Genomic DNA, 7,501 nt, shown 5'->3' with positions numbered 1-7,501 from the left:
GACGGTGAACAGAGGTCAGAGTCCCTGGCCCTTTTCACACTGCTTACCTGCTCCTGGAACGTTGCAAAATATCGCCCAAAAACGTGGAAGATAGCGTCTTCTCGCGAGAGTTTTGCATGATGTCGCGCAAAACTCTTGCGAGAAGATGCTATCTTCTGTGTTTTTTGCGCAATATTTCGCAACGTTCCGGGAGCAGGTAAGTAGTGTGGAAAAGGCCCCTCTCAGGGGCAGACAGGCAAAAATGATGGAGGGACAAGTATTTCAAAGCTTGGGGGCTACCTACAGATGAAATCAAGCTACAATAGAGAGAGAAAGATGCGGACAAACCCTGTCCCTTCACCTTCCCACCTTATTTTGACCTCTTCTGATGGCCCTCCAGAAAGTCTATAATGCCCCTCCCCAGCTGCGTGGCTTGGGCGCTGCCCGCTGGAGCAGGAACCCATTTGGGTGTTTGGGCAGCGTGAATTAATGCTTGCCTGGAGCGATGGATACCCGTTCTGAAAGTTCTACATATGTATGTACTGTCAAGTCGCAACCGATTTACAACTCCTCCAGCAAGGGGCTTCCAAGGCAAGAGAGAGGCAGAGGCGGTTTGCTCCTGCCTTCCTCTGCAGAGTCTTCCTTGCTGGTCTCCCACCCAAATACACCCCCCCCTCCTTAGCTTCTGAGATCTGACCAGACTGGGCTACACCAGGCCAACTTCCCTCTTCTGGAAGTTCTACACAGCGGAAAAGACCAGTCCAAAATTTGCAAAACTACAATATGGATTCTCCTTTAAGAAATCCCAAAGAGGACTTTGGAGGGAATCATATACCAATAATGGATATTTGCATGGAGAAGGGCAGTTTTGTGCTTCCCGGATCTGGTTTTGTCAAGACTTTGGGTTCTGGTGTGGAGGGGGGCCGTGAACAGAAGGGAGAGCATAAAAGTGGGGACACAGGGAAAGGTGGTGTGGCATTATTGTCACTTACGGTTCTTCCTCCGCTGCATCTCCTCTTCCCTCTAGCAAGAAAGGAATAGAAAGACACCCAACATAAGATTTGTGCATTTCTCCACTTTTTATCTTTTTATCTTGACCCGGCCACTGGCTTCTCTCTGCAGGCCACCCAAGAGACTCCCTGGTGTGCTCTGGCGAGATGGTACACGTCACATTGTGGCTGCCCTCCAATTGCCCATGGGTCTCCTTGTAGTCCGGCAGGGCAACCTCCACTACCTCCTGGGCCGCTGGGGGTGATAAGAACGTGTGAGGTTTGTACGAAGAAGGTCCCGGTCTTTGGGGCCTGACAGCCTGGACAGCCGTAGTGAAGTGGAAAGGGAAAGGAATGAGAAACGCTTGACTGGGGGCTGGGGCCTCCCCTGCCAAGGGGCTGCTCACTGGGGCTCTTGGGCACATTTCTTTCATTTTAAAAACTGAATCCAGACCTCCCACGTGGAGGCAAGATTCGGGACTTGGTTGGTGTGGGGACAGAGTCTCTCGCTCTTTGGCAGATACAAGGGGGACTTCTGAGGACTTGGGAGAGGGGCTAAATCCCTTTCCCCAACCAGCCCTCCCTCCAGAGACCATTTCCTCTCCCCCACAAGGGGCTCCACTTCCCTCCTTTCTCTCCCTGCTTCTCCCCTCCTCTGCCTCCTCCCCTCTCTGTCCCTTGTTGCTGCTGGAGATTTCCTGCCTGGTTCCAGCAGCTGCTCTCCTTCACCATCACATCTTCCTCCTTCTCCTCTTCCTCTTCTGGGTGCTATTTTGGGTTGCTAAGTAGTCCGGTATGTGGGGACTTCCTTGCAATTTGGGGGTGTTGCAGGGGGTGGCGTGCCGAAGACCCATCTGTTCTGTACTTTGGGTGCCATTTTCTAAAGAATCAGCCTGAGTACAACACCGAGTTTTCTTCTTCTTATTTTTATTTCCACTGTTCAGCAGGCAGAGGGTACAGTCATTGGCCGAACACCCACCGTTGGCAGGAATGTGGCATGGCTACCTGGGCAGCACCTCAGTTCTGGGGGTTTATTTTGCAAGCTCTGCTTGTCCAAAAAAACAACTTTTAATGTCTGGGGAAGGGTAGCCCCTTTTTAGCAATTCGGATGTTTGTTCATATCTAGGGATCCCTGCAAGTTTGTAGAATTATCTAGCGGTGCCTGGACTAATTTGTGTGGGTTTTTTTACTAGATGGGGAGCACTCGTTTATTCAATGGAAGGATCACTTATCTCTACTGCCCTCTTTTTATCTTATCAATCAACTTGCAATCCTGTAGAGTTCCACCAGTCTAAACCCATTGAAAACAATGGAGTGACACCAGTGTAACTCTGCTGAGGATGGCACTGGTCATTGGGCATCACGGCTCATTTCTCAGCCTTTTGCTGTCTCTTTTTTTTAAAAAGGTTTCTTTAATGAGAAGTTTTGATGCACCAGAGTAAAGGTGGAGGGAAATAAACAGAAATTTTGAAAATCAAATGGTTGTCAAAGGCCGTGAAATATCTTGGGATGTGGAATCTATTCTATATGGACAATTATTGAAATATCCCATTGAAAGTGCCATCGAAAGGGCTCTAATTTTGGGTAGGAGGCAAGGCCCAGACTGATCCAACCAACATACCTTCTTCCGCAATGCATCCCACCTTCCGAGCGCTGGCACCCCAGATTCTCTGCAAGAAAGAAATCTGCTCTTTATTTCACTCAGCATCGCTTTTGGAATTGTACAGTGCAGCCATCGGAGGACGGGTGGGAGAGGGTACATTTGGGTTTTTTCCAAAGGCTCTTTGCCGGAGCCCCCACAACTGGAAAACGCCCACCACACTTACAGCATATTTTGTTTGGCACAGCGGCAGCTGTGGGAGAACCACAAGACCCCGTCCCCATATGGAAAGTGCTGCATGCTCAGAGGGCCAGAGCTGGGCCCAACTGGAGGGCCCTCCTGCTATGGGGCAGTCAGGCTGGGACACCAGAAACGGACACGTCCCTTTTGCTCCCAGCATCCAAAGGGAATGTATACATGCCTTTCCCTGGGAGATGACTATCCATGTCAACTGATAATTAATTACCAGAGATAGAATTAATTACTGGCCTCTAGACTTGAGGTATTTCGCTACCATTTTCCTACCATTTTGAAACCCAAAAGAGAGTCAGGACCTAGGGATGATACAACTGGTGTGAGAAAAACTGGCCTTCTTCGTGCGCAAGGCGATCAGGATCCCGGCTGGGAACTCAGAGCCCCACAATGTGCATTCAGAGGTGGTCAGGAACACTTACCCATCTGCGTTTCGGGCGTTGGGCCATCTCTATTCTCTCTTCCTTTTTCTTCTGAAAGGCAAAGAGAGCCTCCTGGGTAGAGTCCAGAGGGCAAGGATTGCAAATGGATCCCTCCCTGCGTCCCTCCCTCCCTCTCATGTGCAGTCTTCCACTGATCTGTGCACACAAACAGGCGCCACATACCACACCGGATGTCTGTCCACGGCCTACGTGGCATTTGGTATCAAGCCCAGGCATGGGGTCTGTGCTTGTGGATGTCAATCGTGTTCCCTTTCTGGGACTTCTCCCATCACTCGGCCATGCCGGTATCCATTTTTATTTGAATATGTAGCCATTCTAGGGCTGAAGGAAAAGCCCCTATACATTTCAAGTCAAACCTTTAATGGATGTTGGTTCTGAATCACTTTAAACCACATCGGAAATGCAGCGGAAATGCAGAACCTCCGAGGGACACCCCACTGGTCAAGTCGCATGCCCCCTGCCTGGATGGGACTGCCTGAGTGCATCTGCTGCGACCGCAGGCTCAGGCACTCATTGGCATAAATGCACAGAATGCAGAATGTGTCTACAGTCCATAAGCCACTGTAACCAGGACTTTCCAGGGTGTTGCACAGTCTCAGAAATAGCCAACCCATGCCGAGTTTCACAGGAATGTTAGACAGTCACACAGTCACCTCAACATGGGCATTGACTATGCTTTGGCAGGATCGTTCAATCAAGTTTGCGTGGGAGACATTTACCATAGATTGGCCATATGTGGAAAAGCATATATTTTGTATGCAGGCAGTCCCCTGACTAACCTCCAGTTAAAGGATTGCAAGTAGGAGGGGTTGGGTAAGATATTCAATTATTGGCTTACTTCATAGGTCCTCTCCAAAGAGTTCCCAAAGCAGCTTACGCTGTACTCCTCTCCTCCACTTTATCCTCCCAACAACCTTCTAAGGAGATGAGACTGAGAATGTGTGACTGGCCCAAGACCACCTGGAAAGCTCCCGTGGCAGAGTGAGGATTCGAACCTGGAACTGATGTAATGGATTTCCACCATATACTTAGTAAAGGGGTGGCACTGTGCTCTGGAGGAGGTGGGCAGGCAGGCAGAAGGCTGGTTTGGGCAGGCAGGCTTTGGAGAGCCTGGCAGAATGGTGTCCTGCCCTTTTATGCGAACCTTAACTTTTTAAAAAATGTTGCTCACGCAGGGGCTGGAATGAGAGTTTTGCCAGCCAGTGCAGAGAGTTTGGGGCAGAGTAGGGTGAATTTACCTGGTAGAAGGACTCTCTTGAACAAAACCCTCTGACTGCTCGCTTCGTCCGATCAGCCAAAGTGAAGCGAATGGGTTTGATGCTGCGTTGCCAGGGCGATACCAAAGTTCTAAACTGTCTAGAACACCCACAATTGGCTCTGCCTTCTTAGGCTCGAAAGAAATTGACCGGGTGTTACCAGGGCAACCACCGAGTTCTCAACTGTCTAGAACAGCACCAATGTCTGCCTCTTCTCAGGCCAGAAACCAAGTGACCAGTATGTGAAAGCTCAGGCCGGCTGGCAAAGCTTTTACTTTTAGACAATTTATAAAACAGAGAGGGAAAGATAGAACATGGTAGCCTTATATTAACAAAGCCACCCCCCGCCAGCTCCACCTCCAGATCTCCAGGAGTTCCCCAACCCACAGCTGGCAAGACTGGCTTGTGAGCCTCGTGCCACACGTCCTCTTAGAGATGACAGATGTGTGAAAAAGGTCCCTGCAGCAGACGGGAGGCTGAACTAAGTGCTTTGGCTCAACTATGCACTTGCAGCTATGTGCTGGGGACTCCATTCCATGTGTGTGGGGCCAATCTGGATCACTCTCTCGTGTGCATGGTGCGGTCCCAATCGCAGGGGGCTTCCAGCACTCAGCTCTAAGCACAAGTCTGTTGACAGGCCACAGGTGTACTCTGTGAACATTGTTAACAGGGAATAGGCTAGGGTTGCCAACTCTGGGTTGAGAAATGTCTGGGGATTTGCAGGTGAATCCTGGAGAGGGACTTCAGAGGGGTATAATGCCATCGAGGCCACCCTCCAAAGCTGCCCTTTCCTCCTGGGGAACTGATCTCCATGTCATTTGTAACTCCAGGAAACCTCCATGTCCCCCTGGAGGTGGGCAGCCTTAGAATTTGCCCACAGAACTTTCCTGCTTTCGAAACTGCTGTTTGCTAATAAAGCACCCTGCCGGAGACTCCTACAAGTTTCTTGACTCTTTTGTCACTTTTTGATCATTAAAAAAGATCACCCAGTTAATGCTACACTGGAAAAGAATAAACCACTTCTGTATGTTCAAAAGAGACTTTGGGATACACGATTTTGACTCTTTGAAAAAGAAACACTTTGGAACAGGATACCTTGAATCTAGACAACCCGTTAAAATAAAGGATCAATCACAGCTGCTTACAAGACTTTTATTTTAAATCTTTATGATCGGTGGACTCTTTGGCTTTTTGAAAAAAAATATTTTCATTTTTATTTCATATGTAAAACATTTCTCTTCATATGTAAAACATTTCTCTTCATACATTTTATATAAAATGACCAACATGGTATTCACTTCAGATACAAAAACCACAAAGGACAACAGTGTTCTATACATCACAGAAAATGCCTTCATTTATCTCTCTCCAGATTATCTATTCAGGCCTTCAGTTCCTATCTTACTATATAATTGAGTAAGCGTATTTCAGACAACTCACTTTATACCCTGGAGCACCACCAGAGGGCACTGCCATGGAGGGAAACCTAGGCAAGGCACCATGTCCCTCCAGAAAACGTGCCATGGTGGGAAGCCCAGGCCGGGATCAGGGTGGGAGCAGCTAGCAATGCCCACCGCACGCCTTAACCCAGCTAGAATTAGGAGTAGAGCAGGTGGTAATGCCCCCTCCCCCTGCCTTAACCCAGCTGGTATTAGGAGTGGAGCACTTGGCAATGCCCAACCCCCCCCCTCACCCAGCTGGGATCAGAAGTAGAGCAGGTGGCTTTGCCCACCCACTGCCTTAACACAGCAGATATTAGAAGCAGAGCAGGTGGCAATGCCCACCCCCCACCTTAACCCAGCTGGGATCAGGAGCATAGCAGGTGACAATACCCCCACCTTCACTGTGCTGGGATGAGGAGCAGATCAGATGGTAATGCCTGCCCCCTTCACCTGGCTGGGATCAGAAGTGGAGCAGGTGGCAATGCCTGCCCCGCCTTAACCCAACTGGTATTAGGAGTGGAGCAGGTGGAATTTCCCCTTCTACCTTAACACAGCTGTTACTAGGAGCAGAGCAGGTGGCAATGCCACCCCGACCTTAACCCAGCTGGTATTAGGAGCGGAGCACTTGGCAGTGCCCACCCCCCTTCACCCAGCTGGGATCAGAAGCAGAGCAGGTGGCTTTGCCCATCCACTGCCTTAACCCAACAGGTATTAGGAGCAGAGCAGATGGCAATACCCACCCCCACCTTAACCCAGCTGGGATCAGAAGCAGAGCAGATGACAATACCCACCTCCTTCACCCGACTAGGATCAGGAGTGGAGCAGGTGACAATGCCCCCCGCCTTAACCCAGCTGGCATTAGGAGCGGAGCAGGTGGCAATGCCCACCTCCCATCTTAACCCAGCTGGTATTAGGAGTAGGATGCTGTATATGTAATTGGCATGTAATGCGTGGTGGCTCCCTGTACCTTTAAAGATGTATATGGAGGGTGGTTCCATTCATTTAAAATGGTTCAGTGTGAAGGCGGGAGTTACCAGGAAGAGACCAAGCATTATCTGCGGTCGTGAATCTACGTGCTGCTGGGACGCAGTGAGTAGAGGATACTATTATGTCATACAACATGTGTTACGTTTGTAAATTCGGCAGATTCCTTATACAACACTTCTTTGCAGAAATAATCAAATTTCCTATGATAAAGAGGACCACGACACAGGACATTAACTGGAATCCTGTCGGGAAGCTCATATTATCTGAGGATTGCCCAGAGAGAAGTTGGGAATCCTCCTTTCACGTTGGCGACTGAAGCTGTTTATATACTTTCATGTCCATATAAACTTTACAACCCGACATCTGCGATGTATACCTGTATTAGCAACAATTGTTGCATATTGTAATTATGTACATTTGACTGTATGACTGAGCTATGATGTATTAGCTCCAATACATTTCGTTCTGTTTGTTGCTTCATGTAAATCACATTTATACGTCTAGCCCGAATTCAGTTTTTACTGCTGTTTATTCAATTTTCAAATTGTTTTTT

Source organism: Eublepharis macularius, chromosome 14, assembly GCF_028583425.1.
Source record: "Eublepharis macularius isolate TG4126 chromosome 14, MPM_Emac_v1.0, whole genome shotgun sequence".
Lineage (NCBI taxonomy): Eukaryota > Metazoa > Chordata > Lepidosauria > Squamata > Eublepharidae > Eublepharis > Eublepharis macularius.
Note: the sequence above shows the minus strand (reverse complement) of the source record.